This window comes from Bombina bombina, chromosome 10 (assembly GCF_027579735.1).
Source record: "Bombina bombina isolate aBomBom1 chromosome 10, aBomBom1.pri, whole genome shotgun sequence".
Classification (NCBI taxonomy): domain Eukaryota; kingdom Metazoa; phylum Chordata; class Amphibia; order Anura; family Bombinatoridae; genus Bombina; species Bombina bombina.
Window position 1 is genome coordinate 153,820,397 of NC_069508.1, and position 27,411 is coordinate 153,847,807.

Below are 27,411 nucleotides of genomic sequence, written 5' to 3' on the forward strand. Positions count from 1 at the left end.
ACACATATACACATATACACACACATATATATATATATATATATATACACAAACACACATATATACACACACATATACACACATACATATATACACAAATACATATACACACACACATACATACACACATATACACACATACATATATACACACATACACACACATATACACACATAAACACATATACACACATACACACACATATATACACACATACATATATACACACATACATATACACACACATACACATACACACACACATATACACACACATACACACATATACATATATACACACATATACACATATACATATACACACATATACATATATACACACACACATATACACACACACATACATACACATATATACACACATACACACACACATATACACACATATACACACACATATATATATATATATATATATATATATATATATATATATATATATATATATATATATATATATATATATACACACACACATACATATACACACACATACATATACACACACATACACACACACATACATACATATACATATATATACACACATATACATATACATACACACACACACACATATACACACACCACCACCCTGAAATCAAATAAATAAAAACCCCACTCTGCACTGATCCCCAGTAAATACAGCTCCCCCTGTGCAGGTTGTTTTGTGTCCTATGAAGTCTTCTAGACTCCCAGCAGAGAATTCTTACAAATGAACCAAAAATATAAACTTTATTTCTTTCCATCTGATGTAAAATTCCTCTGCACAATTGGGAAATCCTTGAGAATGTAATAATTTGAGGTGAGGAGATAAATTACAGGTTGCAGAGCTGGTGAAACCAAGCCTAGCTGTCCCATAGCTATATAAAGGGAAGAGCTCCTGTGGAGAAGCAAACTGGCCCTGTGCTTAGTCTCCTGCTGGGCCCTAGCGTGCTCTGACTGGGCAAGCCAAAGGCTAAGGCAGGTCTGTGATTGTAAGCCCTGCTGGGCAGAGTAAATAGCTGCCCTCCTCTGACTGCTGAGAATGGCTAAACAGAGGAGGCCTACAGCAAACCCACAATAGGCTTCCTGGGGTAGGGAATGAGGACCGGGACAAAGGAGACGGCAGGTAGTAATGGCACAATGAAAGACCTGTCACATTTCAAAAGGGTAGACGGCTCCTGTTATTGCTTGTTCAGACTGACCTCAGTGCACCTTGTAGCCCAGGGAATCTCTCCTTGTACTGATCCAGTTACACTGGTTCTGCTTATTATAGCACAAAGACAAATCAGTGTCAGATTAAGAGAGGTCAGAAGGAAGCGGACTTAGTGAATCTCTCCCTGTACTGATCTTGTTACAATGGTTCTGCTCTTTATAGTAGGAAGACAAGTCAGTGTCAGACCCAGAGAGGTCAGAGCTAAGCTGACTTAGCGAATCTCTCCTTGTACTGATCCAGTTACACTGGTTCTGCTCATTATAGTAGGAAGACAAGTCAGTGTCAGACTCAGAGAGGTCAGAAGGAAGCTGACTTAGTGAATCTCTCCCTGTACTGATCTAGTTACACTGGTTCTGCTCATTATAGTACAAAGACAAGTCAGTGTCAGACCCAGAGAGGTCAGAGGGAAGCTGATGTAGTGAATATCCCCTTGTACTGATCCAGTTACACTAGTTCTACTCATTATAGTAGGAAGACAAGTCAGTGTTAGACTCAGAGAGGTCAGAAGGAAGCTGACTTAGTGAATCTCTCCCTGTACTGATCCAGTAATACTAGTTCTACTCATTATAGTAGGAAGACAAGTCAGTGTTAGACCCTGAGAGTTTAAAAAGAACCTTTATTTTTCTTACATAGGGTCCTCAGAAGAAAACATACAACGTTTCAAGCCTGCTATGGGCTCTTAATCATGTATACATGATTAAGAGCCTATAGCAGGCTTGAAACGTTATATGTTTTCTTCTGAGGACCCTATGTAAGAAAAATAAAGGTTCTTTTTAAATTTTCTGGAGGCTGGAATACGTTTTGTTGTTTGGACTGTATCCTGGGACTTGGCAGGTCCTACATTCTGTGCCCCACAAGCCTGAATAGCAGTGTGCTGTTTTCCAAAATCTTTTCTATTAGACCCTGAGAGGTCAGAGCTAAGCTGAATTAGTCAATCTCTCCCTGTATTGATCCAGTTACACTGGTTCTGGTCCTTATAATAGGAAGACAAATCAGTGTTAGACCCAGAAAGGTCAGAGGTAAGCTGACTTAGTGAATATTTCCTTGTATTGATCTAGTTACACTGGTTCTACTCATTATAGTAGGAAGACAAGTCAGTGTCAGACCCAGAGAGGTCAGAGGGAAGCTGACCTAGTGAATCTCTCATTATACTGATCCAGTGACACTGGTATTGCTAATTATAGTAGGAAGACAAGTCAGTGTTAGACCCAGAGAGGTCAGAGGGAAGCTAACATAATGAATATCTACCTGTACTTATTCAGTTACACTGGTTCTAATCATTATAGTAGGAAAACAAGTCAGTGTCAGACCCAGAGAGGTCAGAGGGAAGCTGACTTAGTGAATCTCTCCCTGTACTGATCTATTTACACTGGTTCTACTCATTATAGTAGGAAGACAAGTCAGTGTCAGACCCAGAGATGTCAGAGGGAAACTGACTTAGTGAATCTTTCCATTTACTGATCCAGTTACACTGGTTCTGCTCATTATAGTAGGAAGACAAGTCAGTGTCAGACCCAGAGAGGTCAGAGGGAAGCTAACTTAGTTAATCTCTTCCTGTACTAATTCAGTTACACTGGTTCTAATCATTATAATAGGAAAACAAGTCAGTGTCAGACCCAGAGAGGTCAGAGGGAAGTTGACTTAGTGAATCTCTTCTTGCACTGATTCAGTTACACTATTCTAGTTATTATAGTAGGAACACAAGTCAGTTTCATACCCAGAGAGGTCAGAGGGAAGCTGACTTAGTGAATCTCTCCCTGTACTGATCTAGTTACACTGGTTCTGCTCATTATAGTAGGAAAACAAGTCAGTATCAAACTCAGAGAGGCCAGAGGGAAGCTGACTTAGTTAATCTCTCCCTGTACTGACCAAGTTACAATGTTTCTTCTCATTATAGTAGGAAAACAAGTCAGTGTCAGACCCAGAGAGGTCAGAGGGAAGCTGACTTAGTGAATCTCTCCCTGTACTGATCTATTTACACTGGTTCTACTCATTATAGTAGGAAGACAAGTCAGTGTCAGACCCAGAGATGTCAGAGGGAAACTGACTTAGTGAATCTTTCCATTTACTGATCCAGTTACACTGGTTCTGCTCATTATAGTAGGAAGACAAGACAGTGTCAGACCCAGAGAGGTCAGAGGGAAGCTAACTTAGTTAATCTCTTCCTGTACTAATTCAGTTACACTGGTTCTAATCATTATAATAGGAAAACAAGTCAGTGTCAGACCCAGAGAGGTCAGAGGGAAGTTGACTTAGTGAATCTCTTCTTGCACTGATTCAGTTACACTATTCTAGTTATTATAGTAGGAACACAAGTCAGTTTCATACCCAGAGAGGTCAGAGGGAAGCTGACTTAGTGAATCTCTCCCTGTACTGATCTAGTTACACTGGTTCTGCTCATTATAGTAGGAAAACAAGTCAGTATCAGACTCAGAGAGGCCAGAGGGAAGCTGACTTAGTTAATCTCTCCCTGTACTGACCAAGTTACAATGTTTCTTCTCATTATAGTAGGAAGACAAGTAGTGTCAGACTCAGAGAGGCCAGAGGGAAACTGACTTAGTGAATCTCTCCTTTTACTAATCCAGTTACACTGGTTCTGCTCATTATAATTGGAAAACAAGTCAATATTAGACTCAAAGAGGCCAAAGGGAAGCGGACTTAGTAAATCTCTCCCTGTACTGATCCAGTTACACTGTTTCTACACATTACAGTAGGATGACAAGTCAGTGTCAGACCCAGAGATGTCAGAGGAAAACTGACATAGTAAATCTCTCCCTGTACTTATCTAGTTACACTGGTTCTGCTCATATTATTGCAGGAAATGTGTAGCTGGTGGTGTACCAGGGGCCCTACAGTTTTTATCCTAGAATAGAAACTGGGGCTGTGTAAGGAGGCCCTGTAACATTAATCCTAGTGTGTATCTGGTGCTTTACCAGGGGTCCTACAGTATTTCTACTAGTGTGTATCTGGTGCTGTACCAGGGGTCCTACAGTATTTCTACTAGTGTGTATCCGGTGCTGTACCAGGGGGGCCCTAGGGTATTTATACTTGTGTGTATCTGGTGCTGTACCAGGGGCCCTACAGTATTTCTACTAGTGTGTAGCCAGTGCTGTACCAAGGGAGCCCTACAGTATTTATACTTGTGTGTAGCCGGTGCTGTACCAGGGGCCCTACAGTATTTATACTTGTGTGTAGCCGGTGCTGTACCAAGGGAGCCCTACAGTATTTATACTTGTGTGTAGCCAGTGCTGTACCAAGGGAGCCCTACAGTATTTATACTAGTGTGTAGCCGGTGCTGTACCAAGGGAGCCCTACAGTATTTATACTTGTGTGTATCTGGCGCTGTACCAGGGGGGCCCTGCAGTATTTATACTTGTGTGTATCTGGCGCTGTACCAGGAGGGCCCTACAGTATTTATACTTGTGTGTAGCCAGTGCTGTACCAAGGGAGCCCTACAGTATTTATACTAGTGTGTAGCCGGTGCTGTACCAAGGGAGCCCTACAGTATTTATACTTGTGTGTATCTGGTGCTGTACCAGGGGCCCTACAGTATTTATACTAGTGTGTATCTGGTGCTTTACCAGGGGCCCTACAGTATTTATACTAGTGTGTAGCTGGTGCTGTACCAGGGGCCCTACAGTATTTATACTAGTGTGTATCTGGTGCTGTACCAGTGGCCCTACAGTATTTATACTTGTGTGTAGCCAGTGCTGTACCAGGGGGGCCCTAGGGTATTTATACTTGTGTGTATCTGGTGCTGTACCAGGAGGGCCCTACAGTATTTATACTTGTGTGTATCTGGCGCTGTACCAGGGGGGCCCTACAGTATTTATACTTGTGTGTATCTGGTGCTGTACCAGGGGGGCCCTACAGTATTTATACTTGTGTGTATCTGGTGCTGTATCAGGGGCCCTACAGTATTTATACTTGTGTGTATCTGGTGCTGTACCAGGGGCCCTACAGTATTTCTACTAGTGTGTATCTGGTTCTGTACCAGGAGCCCTACAGTATTTATACTAGTGTGTAGCTGGTGCTGTACCAGGAGCCCTACAGTATTTATACTAGTGTGTAGCCGGTGCTGTACCAGGGGGGCCCTACAGTATTTATACTTGTGTGTAGCTGGTGCTGTACCAGGAGCCCTACAGTATTTATACTTGTGTGTAGCCGGTGCTGTTCCAGGGGCCCTACAGTATTTATACTAGTGTGTAGCCGGTGCTGTACCAGGGGGGCCCTACAGTATTTATACTAGTGTGTAGCCGGTGCTGTACCAAGGGCCCTACAGTATTTATACTTGTGTGTAGCCGGTGCTGTACCAGGGGCCCTACAGTATTTATACTAGTGTGTAGCCGGTGCTGTACCAGGGGCCCTACAGTATTTATACTTGTGTGTAGCCGTTGCTGTACCAGGGGCCCTACAGTATTTATACTAGTGTGTAGCCAGTGCTGTACCAGGGGGGCCCTACAGTATTTATACTTGTGTGTAGCTGGTGCTGTACCAGGGGCCCTACAGTATTTATACTTGTGTGTAGCTGGTGCTGTACCAGGAGCCCTACAGTATTTATACTTGTGTGTAGCTGGTGCTGTACCAGGAGCCCTACAGTATTTATACTTGTGTGTAGCCAGTGCTGTACCAGGGGCCCTACAGTATTTATACTAGTGTGTAGCCGGTGCTGTACCAGGGGCCCTACAGTATTTATACTAGTGTGTAGCCGGTGCTGTACCAGGGGCCCTACAGTATTTATACTTGTGTGTAGCCGGTGCTGTACCAGGGGCCCTACAATATTTATACTAGTGTGTAGCCGGTGCTGTACCAGGAGCCCTACAGTATTTATACTAGTGTGTAGCCGGTGCTGTACCAGGGGCCCTACAGTATTTATACTAGTGTGTAGCCGTTGCTGTACCAGGGGCCCTACAATATTTATACTAGTGTGTAGCCAGTGCTGTACCAGGGGGGCCCTACAGTATTTATACTTGTGTGTAGCTGGTGCTGTACCAGGAGCCCTACAGTATTTATACTTGTGTGTAGCTGGTGCTGTACCAAGGGCCCTACAGTATTTCTACTAGTGTGTAGCCGGTGCTGTACCAGGGGCCCTACAGTATTTATACTTGTGTGTAGCCGGTGCTGTACCAGGGGCCCTACAATATTTATACTAGTGTGTAGCCGGTGCTGTACCAGGAGCCCTACAGTATTTATACTAGTGTGTAGCCGTTGCTGTACCAGGGGCCCTACAATATTTATACTTGTGTGTAGCTGGTGCTGTACCAGGGGGGCCCTAGGGTATTTATACTTGTGTGTATCTGGCGCTGTACCAGGGGGGCCCTACAGTATTTATACTTGTGTGTATCTGGCGCTGTACCAGGGGGGCCCTACAGTATTTATACTTGTGTGTATCTGGTGCTGTATCAGGGGCCCTACAGTATTTATACTTGTGTGTAGCCGGTGCTGTACCAGGGAGGCCCTACAGTATTTATACTTGTGTGTATCTGGTGCTGTACCAGGGGCCCTACAGTATTTCTACTTGTGTGTAGCCGGTGCTGTACCAGGAGCCCTACAGTATTTATACTAGTGTGTAGCTGGTGCTGTACCAGGGGCCCTACAGTATTTATACTAGTGTGTATCTGGTGCTGTACCAGGGGCCCTACAGTATTTCTACTAGTGTGTATCTGGTTCTGTACCAGGAGCCCTACAGTATTTATACTAGTGTGTAGCCGGTGCTGTACCAGGGGCCCTACAGTATTTATACTTGTGTGTAGCCGGTGCTGTACCAGGGGGGCCCAACAGTATTTATACTAGTGTGTAGCCGGTGCTGTACCAGGGGCCCTACAGTATTTATACTTGTGTGTAGCCGGTGCTGTACCAGGGGCCCTACAGTATTTATACTAGTGTGTAGCCGGTGCTGTACCAGGGGCCCTACAGTATTTATACTTGTGTGTAGCCGTTGCTGTACCAGGGGCCCTACAGTATTTATACTAGTGTGTAGCCAGTGCTGTACCAGGGGGGCCCTACAGTATTTATACTTGTGTGTAGCTGGTGCTGTACCAGGAGCCCTACAGTATTTATACTTGTGTGTAGCTGGTGCTGTACCAGGAGCCCTACAGTATTTATACTTGTGTGTAGCCGGTGCTGTACCAGGGGCCCTACAGTATTTATACTTGTGTGTAGCCGGTGCTGTACCAGGGGCCCTACAATATTTATACTAGTGTGTAGCCGGTGCTGTACCAGGAGCCCTACAGTATTTATACTAGTGTGTAGCCGTTGCTGTACCAGGGGCCCTACAATATTTATACTAGTGTGTAGCCAGTGCTGTACCAAGGGGGCCCTACAGTATTTATACTTGTGTGTAGCTGGTGCTGTACCAGGAGCCCTACAGTATTTATACTTGTGTGTAGCTGGTGCTGTACCAGGAGCCCTACAGTATTTATACTTGTGTGTAGCTGGTGCTGTACCAGGAGCCCTACAGTATTTATACTAGTGTGTAGCTGGTGCTGTACCAGGAGCCCTACAGTATTTATACTTGTGTGTATCTGGTGCTGTACCAGGAGCCCTACAGTATTTATACTTGTGTGTAGCCTGTGCTGTACCAGGGGGGCCCTACAGTATTTCTACTAGTGTGTAGCCGGTGCTGTACCAGTGGCCCTACAGTATTTCTACTAGTGTGTAGCCGGTGCTGTACCAGGGGCCCTACAGTATTTATACTTGTGTGTAGCCGGTGCTGTACCAGGGGCCCTACAATATTTATACTAGTGTGTAGCCGGTGCTGTACCAGGAGCCCTACAGTATTTATACTTGTGTGTAGCCGGTGCTGTACCAGGGGGGCCCTACAATATTTATACTTGTGTGTAGCCGTTGCTGTACCAGGGGCCCTACAGTATTTATACTAGTGTGTAGCTGTTGCTGTACCAGGGGCCCTACAATATTTATACTTGTGTGTAGCTGGTGCTGTACCAGGGGCCCTACAGTATTTATACTTGTGTGTATCTGGTGCTGTACCAGGGGGGCCCTACAGTATTTATACTAGTGTGTAGCCGTTGCTGTACCAGGGGCCCTACAGTATTTATACTTGTGTGTAGCTGGTGCTGTACCAGGAGCCCTACAGTATTTATACTAGTGTGTAGCCGATGCTGTACCAGGGGGGACCTACAGTATTTATACTAGTGTGTAGCCGGTGCTGTACCAGGGGCCCTACAGTATTTATACTAGTGTGTAGCCAGTGCTGTACCAAGGGGGCCTACAGTATTTATACTAGTGTGTAGCCGGTGCTGTACCAGGGGCCCTACAGTATTTATACTAGTGTGTAGCCGGTGCTGTACCAGGGGGGACCTACAGTATTTATACTAGTGTGTAGCCGGTGCTGTACCAGGGGCCCTACAGTATTTATACTAGTGTGTAGCCAGTGCTGTACCAAGGGGGCCTACAGTATTTATACTAGTGTGTAGCCGGTGCTGTACCAGGGGCCCTACAGTATTTATACTAGTGTGTAGCCGGTGCTGTACCAGGGGCCCTACAGTATTTATACTAGTGTGTAGCCGGTGCTGTACCAGGGGGGCCCTACAGTATTTCTACTTGTGTGTATCTGGTGCTGTACCAGGAGCCCTACAGTATTTATACTTGTGTGTAGCCAGTGCTGTACCAGGGGGGCCCTAGGGTATTTATACTTGTGTGTAGCCGGTGCTGTACCAGGGGCCCTACAGTATTTATACTAGTGTGTAGCCGGTGCTGTACCAGGGGGGACCTACAGTATTTATACTAGTGTGTAGCCGGTGCTGTACCAGGGGCCCTACAGTATTTATACTAGTGTGTAGCCAGTGCTGTACCAAGGGGGGCTACAGTATTTATACTAGTGTGTAGCCGGTGCTGTACCAGGGGCCCTACAGTATTTATACTAGTGTGTAGCCGGTGCTGTACCAGGGGCCCTACAGTATTTATACTAGTGTGTAGCCGGTGCTGTACCAGGGGGGCCCTACAGTATTTCTACTTGTGTGTATCTGGTGCTGTACCAGGAGCCCTACAGTATTTATACTTGTGTGTAGCCAGTGCTGTACCAGGGGGGGCCTAGGGTATTTATACTTGTGTGTATCTGGTTCTGTACCAGGAGGGCCCTACAGTATTTATACTAGTGTGTATCTGGCGCTGTACCAGGAGGGCCCTACAGTATTTATACTAGTGTGTATCTGGCGCTGTACCAGGGGGGCCCTACAGTATTTATACTTGTGTGTATCTGGTGCTGTACCAGGGGGGCCCTACAGTATTTATACTTGTGTGTATCTGGCGCTGTACCAGGGGGGCCCTACAGAATTTATACTAGTGTGTAGCCGGTGCTGTACCAGGGGGGCCCTACATTATTTATACTAGTGTGTAGCCGGTGTTGTACCAGGGGCCCTACAGTATTTATACTTGTGTGTAGCCGGTGCTGTACCAAGGGCCCTACAGTATTTATACTTGTGTGTAGCTGGTGCTGTACCAGGGGGGCCCTAGGGTATTTATACTTGTGTGTATCTGGTTCTGTACCAGGGGCCCTACAGTATTTATACTTGTGTGTAGCCGGTGCTGTACCAGGGGCCCTACAGTATTTATACTTGTGTGTAGCCGGTGCTGTACCAGGGGGGCCCTAGGGTATTTATACTTGTGTGTATCTGGTTCTGTACCAGGAGGGCCCTACAGTATTTATACTTGTGTGTATCTGGTTCTGTACCAGGAGGGCCCTACAGTATTTATACTTGTGTGTATCTGGTGCTGTACCAGGGGGGCCCTACAGTATTTATACTTGTGTGTATCTGGTGCTGTACCAGGGGGGCCCTACAGTATTTATACTTGTGTGTATCTGGTGCTGTACCAGGGGGGCCCTACAGTATTTATACTTGTGTGTATCTGGTGCTGTACCAGGGGGGCCCTACAGTATTTATACTTGTGTGTATCTGGTGCTGTACCAGGGGCCCTACAGTATTTATACTTGTGTGTAGCTGGTGCTGTACCAAGGGCCCTACAGTATTTATACTAGTGTGTATCTGGTGCTGTACCAGGAGCCCTACAGTATTTCTACTAGTGTGTAGCCAGTGCTGTACCAAGGGGGCCCTACAGTATTTATACTAGTGTGTAGCCGGTGCTGTACCAGGGGCCCTACAGTATTTATACTTGTGTGTAGCCGGTGCTGTACCAGGGACCCTACAGTATTTATACTTGTGTGTAGCCAGTGCTGTACCAAGGGGGGCCTACAGTATTTCTACTTGTGTGTAGCCAGTGCTGTACCAGGGGCCCTACAGTATTTATACTTGTGTGTAGCTGGTGCTGTACCAGGAGCCCTACAATATTTATACTTGTGTGTAGCCAGTGCTGTACCAGGGGCCCTACAGTATTTCTACAAGTGTGTAGCCGGTGCTGTACCAGTGGCCCTACAGTAATTATACTAGTGTGTAGCCGGTGCTGTACCAAGGGGGCCCTACAGTATTTATACTAGTGTGTAGCCGGTGCTGTACCAAGGGCCCTACAGTATTTATACTTGTGTGTAGCCAGTGCTGTACCAGGGGGGCCCTAGGGTATTTATACTTGTGTGTAGCCAGTGCTGTACCAAGGGCCCTACAGTATTTATACTTGTGTGTAGCCGTTGCTGTACCAGGGACCCTACAGTATTTATACTTGTGTGTAGCCGGTGCTGTACCAGGGGCCCTACAGTATTTATACTAGTGTGTAGCCGGTGCTGTACCAAGGGGGCCCTACAGTATTTATACTTGTGTGTAGCCGGTGCTGTACCAGGGGCCCTACAGTATTTATACTAGTGTGTAGCCAGTGCTGTACCAGGGGGGCCCTACAGTATTTATACTTGTGTGTAGCCAGTGCTGTACCAGGAGCCCTACAGTATTTATACTAGTGTGTAGCCAGTGCTGTACCAGGGGGGCCCTACAGTATTTTTACTTGTGTGTAGCCGGTGCTGTACCAGGGGCCCTACAGTATTTATACTTGTGTGTAGCCGGTGCTGTACCAGGGACCCTACAGTATTTATACTTGTGTGTAGCCGGTGCTGTACCAAGGGCCCTACAGTATTTATACTTGTGTGTAGCCAGTGCTGTACCAGGGGGGCCCTAGGGTATTTATACTTGTGTGTAGCCAGTGCTGTACCAAGGGCCCTACAGTATTTATACTTGTGTGTAGCCAGTGCTGTACCAGGGGGGCCCTACAGTATTTATACTTGTGTGTAGCCAGTGCTGTACCAAGGGCCCTACAGTATTTATACTTGTGTGTAGACGGTGCTGTACCAGGGGCCCTACAGTATTTATACTTGTGTGTAGCCGGTGCTGTACCAGGGGCCCTACAGTATTTATACTTGTGTGTAGCCGGTGCTGTACCAGGGGCCCTACAATATTTATACTAGTGTGTAGCCAGTGCTGTACCAGGGGCCCTACAATATTTATACTAGTGTGTAGCCGGTGCTGTACCAGGAGCCCTACAGTATTTATACTTGTGTGTAGCTGGTGCTGTACCAGGAGCCCTACAGTATTTATACTTGTGTGTAGCCGTTGCTGTACCAGGGGCCCTACAATATTTATACTTGTGTGTAGCTGGTGCTGTACCAAGGGCCCTACAGTATTTATACTTGTGTGTAGCCAGTGCTGTACCAGGGGGGCCCTACAGTATTTATACTTGTGTGAAGCTGGTGCTGTACCAGGGGCCCTACAGTATTTATACTAGTGTGTAGCTGGTGCTGTACCAGGGGCCCTACAGTATTTATACTAGTGTGTAGCTGGTGCTGTACCAGGAGCCCTACAGTATTTATACTTGTGTGTAGCTGGTGCTGTACCAAGGGCCCTACAGTATTTCTACTAGTGTGTAGCCGGTGCTGTACCAGGGGCCCTACAGTATTTATACTTGTGTGTAGCCGGTGCTGTACCAGGGGCCCTACAATATTTATACTTGTGTGTAGCCAGTGCTGTACCAGGGGCCCTACAGTATTTATACTTGTGTGTATCTGGCGCTGTACCAGGGGCCCTACAGTATTTATACTAGTGTGTAGCCGGTGCTGTACCAGGGGCCCTACAGTATTTATACTTGTGTGTAGCCGGTGCTGTACCAGGAGCCCTACAGTATTTATACTAGTGTGTAGCCGTTGCTGTACCAGGGGCCCTACAATATTTATACTTGTGTGTAGCTGGTGCTGTACCAGGGGCCCTACAGTATTTATACTTGTGTGTATCTGGCGCTGTACCAGGGGCCCTACAATATTTATACTTGTGTGTAGCCGGTGCTGTACCAGGGGCCCTACAGTATTTATACTTGTGTGTAGCCGGTGCTGTACCAGGGGCCCTACAATATTTATACTAGTGTGTAGCCGGTGCTGTACCAGGAGCCCTACAGTATTTATACTTGTGTGTAGCCGGTGCTGTACCAGGGGGGCCCTACAGTATTTATACTTGTGTGTAGCCGTTGCTGTACCAGGGGCCCTACAGTATTTATACTTGTGTGTAGCCAGTGCTGTACCAGGAGGGCCCTACAGTATTTATACTTGTGTGTATCTGGCGCTGTACCAGGAGGGCCCTACAGTATTTATACTTGTGTGTAGCCGGTGCTGTACCAGGGGCCCTACAGTATTTATACTTGTGTGTAGCCGGTGCTGTACCAGGGGCCCTACAGTATTTATACTAGTGTGTAGCCGGTGCTGTACCAGGGGCCCTACAGAATTTATACTTGTGTGTAGCCGGTGCTGTACCAGGGGGGCCCTAGGGTATTTATACTTGTGTGTAGCCAGTGCTGTACCAGGAGGGCCCTACAGTATTTATCCTAGTGTGTATCTGGTGCTGTACCAGGGGCCCTACAGTATTTATACTAGTGTGTATCTGGTTCTGTACCAGGAGCCCTACAATATTTATACTTGTGTGTAGCCAGTGCTGTACCAAGGGGGCCCTACAGTATTTATACTTGTGTGTAGCCGGTGCTGTACCAGTGGCCCTACAGTATTTATACTTGTGTGTAGCCGGTGCTGTACCAGGGGCCCTACAGTATTTATACTAGTGTGTAGCCGGTGCTGTACCAAGGGGGCCCTACAGTATTTATACTTGTGTGTAGCCGGTGCTGTACCAAGGGGGCCCTACAGTATTTATACTAGTGTGTAGCCGGTGCTGTACCAAGGGCCCTACAGAATTTATACTTGTGTGTAGCCAGTGCTGTACCAGGGGGGCCCTAGGGTATTTATACTTGTGTGTAGCCAGTGCTGTACCAAGGGGGCCCTACAGTATTTATACTTGTGTGTATCTGGTGCTGTACCAGGGGGGCCCTACAGTATTTATACTTGTGTGTATCTGGTGCTGTACCAGGGGCCCTACAGTATTTATACTAGTGTGTATCTGGTTCTGTACCAGGAGCCCTACAATATTTATATTTGTGTGTAGCCAGTGCTGTACCAGGGGGGCCCTACAGTATTTATACTTGTGTGTAGCCGGTGCTGTACCAAGGGCCCTACAGTATTTATACTTGTGTGTAGCCGGTGCTGTACCAGGGGCCCTACAGTATTTATACTTGTGTGTAGCCGTTGCTGTACCAGGGGCCCTACAGTATTTCTACTAGTGTGTAGCCAGTGCTGTACCAGTTGGGCCCTACAGTATTTCTACTAGTGTGTAGCCAGTGCTGTAACAGGGGGGCCCTACAGTATTTATACTAGTGTGTAGCTGGTGCTGTACCAGGAGCCCTACAGTATTTATACTTGTGTGTAGCTGGTGCTGTACCAGGAGCCCTACAGTATTTATACTTGTGTGTAGCTGGTGCTGTACCAAGGGCCCTACAGTATTTCTACTAGTGTGTAGCCAGTGCTGTACCAGGGGGGCCCTACAGTATTTATACTAGTGTGTAGCTGGTGCTGTACCAGGAGCCCTACAGTAATTATACTTGTGTGTAGCTGGTGCTGTACCAGGAGCCCTACAGTATTTATACTTGTGTGTAGCCGGTGCTGTACCAGGGGCCCTACAGTATTTATACTAGTGTGTAGCCGGTGCTGTACCAGGGGCCCTACAGTATTTATACTTGTGTGTAGCCGGTGCTGTACCAGGGGCCCTACAATATTTATACTAGTGTGTAGCCGGTGCTGTACCAGGAGCCCTACAGTATTTATACTAGTGTGTAGCCGTTGCTGTACCAGGGGCCCTACAATATTTATACTAGTGTGTAGCCAGTGCTGTACCAGGGGGGCCCTACAGTATTTATACTTGTGTGTAGCTGGTGCTGTACCAGGAGCCCTACAGTATTTATACTTGTGTGTAGCTGGTGCTGTACCAAGGGCCCTACAGTATTTATACTAGTGTGTAGCCGTTGCTGTACCAGGGGCCCTACAATATTTATACTAGTGTGTAGCCAGTGCTGTACCAGGGGGGCCCTACAGTATTTATACTTGTGTGTAGCTGGTGCTGTACCAGGAGCCCTACAGTATTTATACTAGTGTGTAGCCGGTGATGTACCAGGGGCCCTACAGTATTTATACTTGTGTGTAGCCGGTGCTGTACCAGGGGCCCTACAATATTTATACTAGTGTGTAGCCAGTGCTGTACCAGGAGCCCTACAGTATTTATACTAGTGTGTAGCCGTTGCTGTACCAGGGGCCCTACAATATTTATACTTGTGTGTAGCTGGTGCTGTACTAGGGGCCCTACAGTATTTATACTTGTGTGTATCTGGCGCTGTACCAGGGGCCCTACAATATTTATACTTGTGTGTAGCCGGTGCTGTACCAGGGGCCCTACAATATTTATACTAGTGTGTAGCCGGTGCTGTAACAGGAGCCCTACAGTATTTATACTAGTGTGTAGCCGTTGCTGTACCAGGGGCCCTACAGTATTTATACTTGTGTGTAGCCGGTGCTGTACCAGGGGGGACCTACAGTATTTATACTAGTGTGTAGCCGGTGCTGTACCAGGGGCCCTACAGTATTTATACTAGTGTGTAGCCGGTGCTGTACCAGGGGCCCTACAGTATTTATACTTGTGTGTAGCCAGTGCTGTACCAAGGGGGCCTACAGTATTTATACTTGTGTGTATCTGGTGCTGTACCAAGGGCCCTACAGTATTTATACTTGTGTGTAGCCGGTGCTGTACCAAGGGCCCTACAGTATTTATACTTGTGTGTAGCCAGTGCTGTACCAGGGGGGCCCTAGGGTATTTATACTTGTGTGTATCTGGTGCTGTACCAGGAGGGCCCTACAGTATTTATACTTGTGTGTAGCCGGTGCTGTACCAGGGGCCCTACAGTATTTATACTTGTGTGTAGCCGGTGCTGTACCAGGGGCCCTACAGTATTTATACTAGTGTGTAGCCGGTGCTGTACCAGGGGCCCTACAGTATTTATACTTGTGTGTAGCCGGTGCTGTACCAGGGGGGCCCTAGGGTATTTATACTTGTGTGTAGCCAGTGCTGTACCAGGAGGGCCCTACAGTATTTATCCTAGTGTGTATCTAGTGCTGTACCAGGGGCCCTACAGTATTTCTACTAGTGTGTATCTGGTGCTGTACCAGGGGGGCCCTACAGTATTTCTACTAGTGTGTATCTGGTTCTGTACCAGGAGCCCTACAATATTTATACTAGTGTGTATCTGGTTCTGTACCAGGGGCCCTACAGTATTTATACTTGTGTGTAGCCAGTGCTGTACCAAGGGGGCCCTACAGTATTTATACTAGTGTGTAGCCGGTGCTGTACCAGTGGCCCTACAGTATTTATACTTGTGTGTAGCCGGTGCTGTACCAGGGACCCTACAGTATTTATACTTGTGTGTAGCCGGTGCTGTACCAGGGGCCCTACAGTATTTATACTAGTGTGTAGCCGGTGCTGTACCAAGGGGGCCCTACAGTATTTATACTAGTGTGTAGCCGGTGCTGTACCAAGGGCCCTACAGTATTTATACTAGTGTGTAGCCGGTGCTGTACCAAGGGCCCTACAGTATTTATACTTGTGTGTAGCCAGTGCTGTACCAGGGGGGCCCTAGGGTATTTATACTTGTGTGTAGCCAGTGCTGTGCCAAGGGGGCCCTACAGTATTTATACTTGTGTGTAGCTGGTGCTGTACCAGGAGCCCTACAGTATTTATACTTGTGTGTAGCTGGTGCTGTACCAAGGGCCCTACAGTATTTCTACTAGTGTGTAGCCGTTGCTGTACCAGGGGCCCTACATTATTTATACTAGTGTGTAGCCGGTGCTGTACCAGGGGCCCTACAGTATTTATACTAGTGTGTAGCCGGTGCTGTACCAGGGGGGCCCTACAGTATTTATACTTGTGTGTAGCCGTTGCTGTACCAGGGGCCCTACAGTATTTATACTAGTGTGTAGCCGTTGCTGTACCAGGGGCCCTACAATATTTATACTAGTGTGTAGCCAGTGCTGTACCAGGGGGGCCCTACAGTATTTATACTTGTGTGTAGCCAGTGCTGTACCAGGGGCCCTACAATATTTATACTTGTGTGTATCTGGTGCTGTACCAGGGGGGCCCTACAGTATTTATACTTGTGTGTAGCCGGTGCTGTACCAGGGGGGCCCTACAGTATTTATACTAGTGTGTAGCCGGTGCTGTACCAGGAGCCCTACAGTATTTATACTTGTGTGTAGCCGTTGCTGTACCAGGAGCCCTACAGTATTTATACTTGTGTGTAGCCGTTGCTGTACCAGGAGCCCTACAGTATTTCTACTAGTGTGTAGCTGGTGCTGTACCAGGAGCCCTACAGTATTTATACTTGTGTGTATCTGGTGCTGTACCAGGGGCCCTACAGTATTTATACTAGTGTGTAGCCAGTGCTGTACCAGGGGGGCCCTACAGTATTTATACTAGTGTGTAGCCGGTGCTGTACCAGGAGCCCTACAGTATTTATACTTGTGTGTAGCCGGTGCTGTTCCAAGGGCCCTACAGTATTTATACTAGTGTGTAGCCGGTGCTGTACCAGGGGCCCTACAGTATTTATACTTGTGTGTAGCCGTTGCTGTACCAGGAGCCCTACAGTATTTATACTAGTGTGTAGCTGGTGCTGTACCAGGAGCCCTACAGTATTTATACTTGTGTGTAGCCGGTGCTGTACCAGGAGCCCTACAGTATTTATACTTGTGTGTAGCTGGTGCTGTACCAGGAGCCCTACAGTATTTATACTAGTGTGTAGCTGGTGCTGTACCAGGAGCCCTACAGTATTTATACTAGTGTGTAGCCGGTGCTGTACCAGGGGGGACCTACAGTATTTATACTAGTGTGTAGCCGGTGCTGTACCAGGGGCCCTACAGTATTTATACTAGTGTGTAGCCGGTGCTGTACCAGGGGCCCTACAGTATTTATACTTGTGTGTAGCCAGTGCTGTACCAGGGGCCCTACAGTATTTATACTTGTGTGTAGCCGTTGCTGTACCAGGAGCCCTACAGTATTTATACTTGTGTGTATCTGGTGCTGTACCAAGGGGGCCTACAGTATTTATACTAGTGTGTAGCCGGTGCTGTACCAGGGGCCCTACAGTATTTATACTTGTGTGTAGCCGGTGCTGTACCAAGGGCCCTACAGTATTTATACTTGTGTGTAGCCAGTGCTGTACCAGGGGGGCCCTAGGGTATTTATACTTGTGTGTATCTGGCGCTGTACCAGGGGGGCCCTACAGTATTTATACTTGTGTGTATCTGGCGCTGTACCAGGGGGGCCCTACAGTATTTATACTTGTGTGTAGCCGGTGCTGTACCAGGGGCCCTACAGTATTTATACTTGTGTGTAGCCGGTGCTGTACCAGGGGCCCTACAGTATTTATACTTGTGTGTAGCCGGTGCTGTACCAGGGGCCCTACAGTATTTATACTTGTGTGTAGCCGGTGCTGTACCAGGGGCCCTACAGTATTTATACTTGTGTGTAGCCGGTGCTGTACCAGGGGCCCTACAGTATTTATACTTGTGTGTAGCCGGTGCTGTACCAGGGGGGCCCTACAGTATTTCTACTTGTGTGTATCTGGTGCTGTACCAGGGGGGCCCTACAGTATTTTTACTTGTGTGTATCTGGTGCTGTATCAGGGGCCCTACAGTATTTATACTTGTGTGTATCTGGTGCTGTACCAGGGGCCCTACAGTTTTTATCCTAGTGTGTATCTGGTGCTGTACCAGGGGCCCTACAGTTTTTATCCTAGTGTGTATCTGGTGCTGTACCAGGGGCCCTACAGTATTTATACTAGTGTGTATCTGGTGCTGTACCAGGGGCCCTACAGTTTTTATCCCAGTGTGTATCTGGTGCTGTACCAGGGGCCCTACAGTATTTATACTTGTGTGTATCTGGTTCTGTACCAGGGGCCCTACAGTATTTATACTAGTGTGTAGCCATTGCTGTACCAGGGGCCCTACAGTATTTCTACTAGTGTGTAGCCGGTGCTGTACCAGGGGCCCTACAGTATTTATACTAGTGTGTAGCCAGTGCTGTACCAAGGGGGCCCTACAGTATTTATACTAGTGTGTAGCCAGTGCTGTACCAAGGGGGCCCTACAGTATTTATACTTGTGTGTAGCCGGTGCTGTACCAGGGGCCCTACAGTATTTATACTTGTGTGTAGCCGGTGCTGTACCAGGGGCCCTACAGTATTTATACTAGTGTGTAGCCGTTGCTGTACCAAGGGCCCTACAGTATTTATACTAGTGTGTAGCCGGTGCTGTACCAGGGGCCCTACAGTATTTATACTTGTGTGTAGCCAGTGCTGTACCAGGGGCCCTACAGTATTTATACTTGTGTGTAGCCAGTGCTGTACCAGGGGGGCCCTACAGTATTTATACTAGTGTGTAGCCGGTGCTGTACCAGGGGCCCTACAATATTTATACTTGTGTGTAGCCAGTGCTGTACCAGGGGGGCCCTACAGTATTTATACTTGTGTGTAGCCGGTGCTGTACCAGGGGCCTACAGTATTTATACTTGTGTGTATCTGGTGCTGTACCAGGGGGGCCCTACAGTATTTATACTAATGTGTATCTGGTGCTGTACCAGGGGCCCTACAGTATTTATACTTGTGTGTAGCCGGTGCTGTACCAGTGGCCCTACAGTATTTATACTAGTGTGTAGCCGGTGCTGTACCAAGGGCCCTACAGTATTTATACTAGTGTGTAGCCGGTGCTGTATCAGGGGCCCTACAGTATTTATACTTGTGTGTAGCCGGTGCTGTACCAGGGACCCTACAGTATTTATACTTGTGTGTAGCCGGTGCTGTACCAAGGGCCCTACAGTATTTATACTTGTGTGTAGCCAGTGCTGTACCAGGGGCCCTACAGTATTTATACTTTTGTGTAGCCGGTGCTGTACCAGGGGCCCTACAGTATTTATACTAGTGTGTAGCCGGTGCTGTACCAAGGGCCCTACAGTATTTATACTCGTGTGTAGCCAGTGCTGTACCAAGGGGGCCCTACAGTATTTATACTAGTGTGTAGCCGGTGCTGTACCAGGGGCCCTACAGTATTTATACTAGTGTGTAGCCGGTGCTGTACCAGGGGCCCTACAGTATTTATACTAGTGTGTAGCCAGTATTGTACCAAGGGGGCCCTACAGTATTTATACTAGTGTGTAGCCGGTGCTGTACCAGGGGCCCTACAGTATTTATACTTGTGTGTAGCTGGTGCTGTACCAGGGGCCCTACAGTATTTATACTTGTGTGTAGCTGGTGCTGTACCAGGGACCCTACAGTATTTATACTTGTGTGTAGCCAGTGCTGTACCAGGGGCCCTACAGTATTTATACTTGTGTGTAGCCGGTGCTGTACCAGGGGCCCTACAGTATTTATACTTGTGTGTAGCCAGTGCTGTACCAAGGGGGCCCTACAGTATTTATACTTGTGTGTAGCCAGTGCTGTACCAAGGGGGCCCTACAGTTTTTATACTTGTGTGTATCTGGTGCTGTACCAGGGGCCCTACAGTATTTATACTAGTGTGTAGCCGGTGCTGTACCAGTGGCCCTACAGTATTTATACTAGTGTGTAGCCGGTGCTGTACCAGGGACCCTACAGTATTTATACTTGTGTGTAGCCGGTGCTGTACCAGCGGCCCTACAGTATTTATACTAGTGTGTAGCCGGTGCTGTACCAAGGGGGCCCTACAGTATTTATACTTGTGTGTAGCCGGTGCTGTACCAGGAACCCTACAGTATTTATACTTGTGTGTAGCCGGTGCTGTACCAGGGGCCCTACAGTATTTATACTAGTGTGTAGCCGGTGCTGTACCAGGGGGGCCCTACAGTATTTATACTAGTGTGTAGCCGGTGCTGTACCAGGGGCCCTACAGTATTTATACTTGTGTGTAGCCGGTGCTGTACCAAGGGGGCCCTACAGTATTTATACTAGTGTGTAGCCGGTGCTGTACCAAGGGCCCTACAGTATTTATACTAGTGTGTAGCCGGTGCTGTACCAAGAGCCCTACAGTATTTATACTTGTGTGTAGCCGGTGCTGTACCAGGGGGGCCCTAGGGTATTTATACTAGTGTGTAGCCAGTGCTGTACCAGGGGGGCCCTACAGTATTTATACTTGTGTGTAGCCAGTGCTGTACCAAGGGGGCCCTACAGTATTTATACTTGTGTGTAGCTGGTGCTGTACCAAGGGCCCTACAGTATTTATACTTGTGTGTAGCCGTTGCTGTACCAGGGGCCCTACAGTATTTATACTAGTGTGTAGCCGTTGCTGTACCAGGGGCCCTACAGTATTTATACTAGTGCTGTACCAAGGGCCCTACAGTATTTATACTAGTGTGTAGCCGGTGCTGTACCAGGGGGGCCCTACAGTATTTATACTTGTGTGTAGCCGTTGCTGTACCAGGGGCCCTACAATATTTATACTAGTGTGTAGCCAGTGCTGTACCAGGGGGGCCCTACAGTATTTATACTTGTGTGTAGCCGGTGCTGTACCAGGGGGGCCCTACAGTATTTATACTTGTGTGTAGCCAGTGCTGTACCAGGGGGGCCCTACAGTATTTATACTAGTGTGTAGCTGGTGCTGTACCAGGAGCCCTACAGTATTTATACTTGTGTGTAGCTGGTGCTGTACCAAGGGCCCTACAGTATTTCTACTAGTGTGTAGCTGGTGCTGTACCAGGGGGGGCCTACAGTATTTCTACTAGTGTGTAGCCAGTGCTGTACCAGGGGCCCTACAGTATTTCTACTAGTGTGTAGCCGGTGCTGTACCAGGGGCCCTACAGTATTTATACTTGTGTGTAGCCGGTGCTGTACCAGGGGCCCTACAATATTTATACTTGTGTGTAGCCAGTGCTATACCAGGGGGGCCCTACAGTATTTCTACTAGTGTGTAGCCGGTACTGTACCAGGGGCCCTACAGTATTTATACTTGTGTGTAGCCGTTGCTGTACCAGGAGCCCTACAGTATTTATACTTGTGTGTAGCCGGTGCTGTACCAGGGGGGCCCTACAGTATTTATACTTGTGTGTAGCTGGTGCTGTACCAAGGGTCCTACAGTATTTATACTTGTGTGTAGCCGGTGCTGTACCAAGGGCCCTACAGTATTTATACTAGTGTGTATCTGGTGCTGTACCAGGAGCCCTACAGTATTTATACTAGTGTGTAGCTGGTGCTGTACCAAGGGCCCTACAGTATTTCTACTAGTGTGTAGCCGGTGCTGTACCAGGGGGGCCCTACAGTATTTATACTTGTGTGTAGCCAGTGCTGTACCAGGGGCCCTACAGTATTTATACTTGTGTGTAGCCGGTGCTGTACCAAGGGAGCCCTACAGTATTTATACTTGTGTGTAGCTGGTGCTGTACCAAGGGAGCCCTACAGTATTTATACTTGTGTGTAGCCGGTGCTGTACCAAGGGAGCCCTACAGTATTTATACTTGTGTGTAGCTGGTGCTGTACCAGGGGCCCTACAGTATTTATACTAGTGTGTAGCCGGTGCTGTACCAGGGGCCCTACAGTATTTATACTTGTGTGTAGCCGGTGCTGTACCAGGGACCCTACAGTATTTATACTTGTGTGTAGCCGGTGCTGTACCAGGGGCCCTACAGTATTTATACTAGTGTGTAGCCGGTGCTGTACCAGGGGGGTCCTACAGTATTTATACTAGTGTGTAGCCGGTGCTGTACCAGGGGCCCTACAGTATTTATACTTGTGTGTAGCCGGTGCTGTACCAAGGGGGCCCTACAGTATTTATACTAGTGTGTAGCCGGTGCTGTACCAAGGGCCCTACAGTATTTATACTAGTGTGTAGCCGGTGCTGTACCAAGAGCCCTACAGTATTTATACTTGTGTGTAGCCAGTGCTGTACCAGGGGGGCCCTAGGGTATTTATACTTGTGTGTAGCCAGTGCTGTACCAAGGGGGCCCTACAGTATTTATACTTGTGTGTAGCCGGTGCTGTACCAGGGACCCTACAGTATTTATACTTGTGTGTAGCCGGTGCTGTACCAGGGGCCCTACAGTATTTATACTAGTGTGTAGCCGGTGCTGTACCAGGGGGGCCCTACAGTATTTATACTAGTGTGTAGCCGGTGCTGTACCAGGGGCCCTACAGTATTTATACTTGTGTGTAGCCGGTGCTGTACCAAGGGGGCCCTACAGTATTTATACTAGTGTGTAGCCGGTGCTGTACCAAGGGCCCTACAGTATTTATACTAGTGTGTAGCCGGTGCTGTACCAAGAGCCCTACAGTATTTATACTTGTGTGTAGCCAGTGCTGTACCAGGGGGGCCCTAGGGTATTTATACTTGTGTGTAGCCAGTGCTGTACCAAGGGGGCCCTACAGTATTTATACTTGTGTGTAGCTGGTGCTGTACCAAGGGCCCTACAGTATTTCTACTTGTGTGTAGCCGGTGCTGTACCAGGAGGGCCTACAGTATTTATACTTGTGTGTAGCCGGTGCTGTAGCAGGGGCCCTACAGTATTTATACTAGTGTGTAGCCGGTGCTGTACCAGGGGCCTACAGTATTTATACTAGTGTGTAGCCGGTGCTGTACCAGGGGCCCTACAGTATTTATACTTGTGTGTAGCCATTGCTGTACCAGGGGCCCTACAGTATTTATACTAGTGTGTAGCCGGTGCTGTACCAGGGGCCCTACAGTATTTATACTAGTGTGTAGCCAGTGCTGTACCAGGGGCCCTACAGTATTTATACTAGTGCTGTACCAAGGGCCCTACAGTATTTATACTTGTGTGTAGCCGTTGCTGTACCAGGGGCCCTACAATATTTATACTAGTGTGTAGCCAGTGCTGTACCAGGGGGGCCCTACAGTATTTATACTAGTGTGTAGCCGGTGCTGTACCAGGGGGGCCCTACAGTATTTTTACTAGTGTGTAGCCAGTGCTGTACCAAGGGGGGCCTACAGTATTTATACTTGTGTGTATCTGGTGCTGTACCAGGGGGGCCCTACAGTATTTATACTTGTGTGTAGCTGGTGCTGTACCAGGAGCCCTACAGTATTTATACTTGTGTGTAGCTGGTGCTGTACCAAGGGCTCTACAGTATTTCTACTAGTGTGTAGCTGGTGCTGTACCAGGGGCCCTACAGTATTTATACTTGTGTGTAGCCGGTGCTGTACCAGGGGGGCCCTACAGTATTTATACTTGTGTGTAGCCGGTGCTGTACCAGGGGCCCTACAGTATTTATACTTGTGTGTAGCCGGTGCTGTACCAGGGGGGCCCTACAGTATTTCTACTAGTGTGTAGCCGTTGCTGTACCAGGAGCCCTACAGTATTTATACTAGTGTGTAGCCAGTGCTGTACCAAGGGCCCTACAGTATTTCTACTAGTGTGTAGCCGGTGCTGTACCAGGGGGGCCCTACAGTATTTATACTTGTGTGTAGCCAGTGCTGTACCAGGGGCCCTACAGTATTTATACTTGTGTGTAGCCGGTGCTGTACCAAGGGAGCCCTACAGTATTTATACTTGTGTGTAGCCGGTGCTGTACCAAGGGAGCCCTACAGTATTTATACTTGTGTGTAGCCGGTGCTGTACCAAGGGAGCCCTACAGTATTTATACTTGTGTGTAGCCGGTGCTGTACCAGGGGGGACCTACAGTATTTATACTAGTGTGTAGCCGGTGCTGTACCAGGGGCCCTACATTATTTATACTTGTGTGTAGCCGGTGCTGTACCAAGGGCCCTACAGTATTTATACTTGTGTGTAGCCAGTGCTGTACCAGGGGGGCCCTAGGGTATTTATACTTGTGTGTATCTGGTGCTGTACCAGGAGAGCCCTACAGTATTTATACTTGTGTGTATCTGGTGCTGTACCAGGAGGGCCCTACAGTATTTATACTAGTGTGTATCTGGCGCTGTACCAGGAGGGCCCTACAATATTTATACTTGTGTGTATCTGGTGCTGTACCAGGGGGGCCCTACAGTATTTATACTTGTGTGTATCTGGTGCTGTACCAGGGGGGCCCTACAGTATTTATACTTGTGTGTATCTGGTTCTGTACCAGGGGGGCCCTACAGTATTTATACTTGTGTGTATCTGGTGCTGTACCAGGGGCCTACAGTATTTATACTAGTGTGTAGCCAGTGCTGTACCAGGAGGGCCCTACAGTATTTATACTTGTGTGTAGCTGGTGCTGTACCAAGGGCCCTACAGTATTTATACTAGTGTGTAGCCGGTGCTGTACCAGGGGCCCTACAGTATTTATACTTGTGTGTAGCTGGTGCTGTACCAGGAGCCCTACAGTATTTATACTAGTGTGTAGCCGGTGCTGTACCAGGAGCCCTACAGTATTTATACTTGTGTGTAGCCAGTGCTGTACCAGGGGCCCTACAATATTTATACTTGTGTGTAGCCAGTGCTGTACCAGGGGGGCCCTAGGGTATTTATACTTGTGTGTAGCTGGTGCTGTACCAGGGGCCCTACAGTATTTATACTTGTGTGTAGCCAGTGCTGTACCAGGGGGGCCCTACAGTATTTCTACTAGTGTGTAGCTGGTGCTGTACCAAGGGCCCTACAGTATTTATACTTGTGTGTAGCCGGTGCTGTACCAGGGGGGCCCTACAGTATTTATACTAGTGTGTAGCTGGTGCTGTACCAGGAGCCCTACAGTATTTATACTTGTGTGTAGCCGGTGCTGTACCAAGGGCCCTACAGTATTTATACTTGTGTCTAGCCAGTGCTGTACCAAGGGCCCTACAGTATTTATACTTGTGTGTAGCCAGTGCTGTACCAAGGGCCCTACAGTATTTATACTAGTGTGTAGCCAGTGCTGTACCAAGGGCCCTACAGTATTTATACTTGTGTGTAGCCGGTGCTGTACCAGGAGCCCTACAGTATTTATACTTGTGTGTATCTGGTGCTGTACCAGGGGGGCCCTACAGTATTTATACTTGTGTGTAGCCAGTGCTGTACCAAGGGGGCCCTACAGTATTTATACTAGTGTGTAGCCGGTGCTGTACCAGGGGGGCCCTACAGTATTTATACTTGTGTGTATCTGGTGCTGTACCAGGAGCCCTACAGTATTTATACTTGTGTGTATCTGGTTCTGTACCAGGAGCCCTACAGTATTTATACTAGTGTGTATCTGGTGCTGTACCAGGAGCCCTACAGTATTTATACTTGTGTGTATCTGGTGCTGTACCAGGAGCCCTACAGTATTTATACTTGTGTGTAGCCTGTGCTGTACCAGGGGGGCCCTACAGTATTTCTACTAGTGTGTAGCCGTTGCTGTACCAGGGGCCCTACAGTATTTATACTAGTGTGTATCTGGTGCTGTACCAGGAGCCCTACAGTATTTATACTTGTGTGTATCTGGTTCTGTACCAGGAGCCCTACAGTATTTATACTAGTGTGTAGCCAGTGCTGAACCAGGGGGGCCCTACAGTATTTATACTAGTGTGTAGCCGGTGCTGTACCAAGGGCCCTACAGTATTTCTACTTGTGTGTAGCCAGTGCTGTACCAGGGGGGCCCTACAGTATTTCTACTAGTGTGTAGCCGTTGCTGTACCAGGGGCCCTACAGTATTTATACTAGTGTGTAGCCGGTGCTGTACAAGGGGGGCCCTACAGTATTTATACTAGTGTGTAGCCAGTGCTGTACCAGGGGGGCCCTACAGTATTTCTACTAGTGTGTAGCCGGTGCTGTACCAAGGGCCCTACAGTATTTCTACTTGTGTGTAGCCGGTGCTGTACCAGGGTGGCCATACAATATTAATCTTAGTGTGTAGCCGGTGCTGTACCAGGGGCCCTACAGTATTTCTACTAGTGTGTAGCCGGTGCTGTACCAGGGGCCCTACAGTATTTCTACTAGTGTGTAGCCGGTGCTGTACCAGGGGCCCTACAGTATTTATACTTGTGTGTAGCCGGTGCTGTACCAGGGGCCCTACAATATTAATCTTAGTGTGTAGCTGGTGCTGTACCAGGGTGGCCATACAATATTAATCTTAGTGTGTAGCCGGTGCTGTACCAGGGGCCCTACAGTATTTCTACTAGTGTGTAGCCGGTGCTGTACCAGGGGCCCTACAGTATTTCTACTAGTGTGTAGCCGGTGCTGTACTAGGGGCCCTACAGTATTTATACTTGTGTGTAGCCGGTGCTGTACCAGGGGCCCTACAGTATTTATACTTTTGTGTAGCCGATGCTGTACCAGGGTGGCCATACAATATTAATCTTAGTGTGTAGCTGGTGCTGTACCAGGGTGGCCATACAATATTAATCTTAGTGTGTAGCTGGTGCTGTACCAGGGTGGCCATACAATATTAATCTTAGTGTGTATCTGGTGCTGTACCAGGGTGGCCATACAATATTAATCTTAGTGTGTAGCCGGTGCTGTACCAGGGGCCATACAATATTAATCTTAGTGTGTAGCTGGTGCTGTACCAGGGTGGCCATACAATATTAATCTTAGTGTGTAGCTGGTGCTGTATATGTCTTTTCTGTGGAACACGTTATCATGATTTATCATGTCCGACAGACATCAATGAATGCAGACAGCATATGCTGTCAGCATTTATCATTGAACAAGCAGTTCTTGTAAAGTGCTTGTGCAATGCCGCCCCCTGGAGATTCGCCTCCTGCAGAGGCCGCTAGCAGGGCGTGTCAATCAGCACAATCGTATAGTATCGGGCGGATTACATACTGCAGCCTCAGAGGCAGAGGATCAGTTATAGAGCTTGATAATTCGGCCCCAAAGTGTACACTAATTCCAATTGAACAAGCACAGATATTTCCAGCATTTTGTTCTCTTTCCTTTAGTATTCATTGTCTTGGGCAGAGCTCGATAAAATATAGTTAAACTTATAGATTTATCCAAATACATATATGA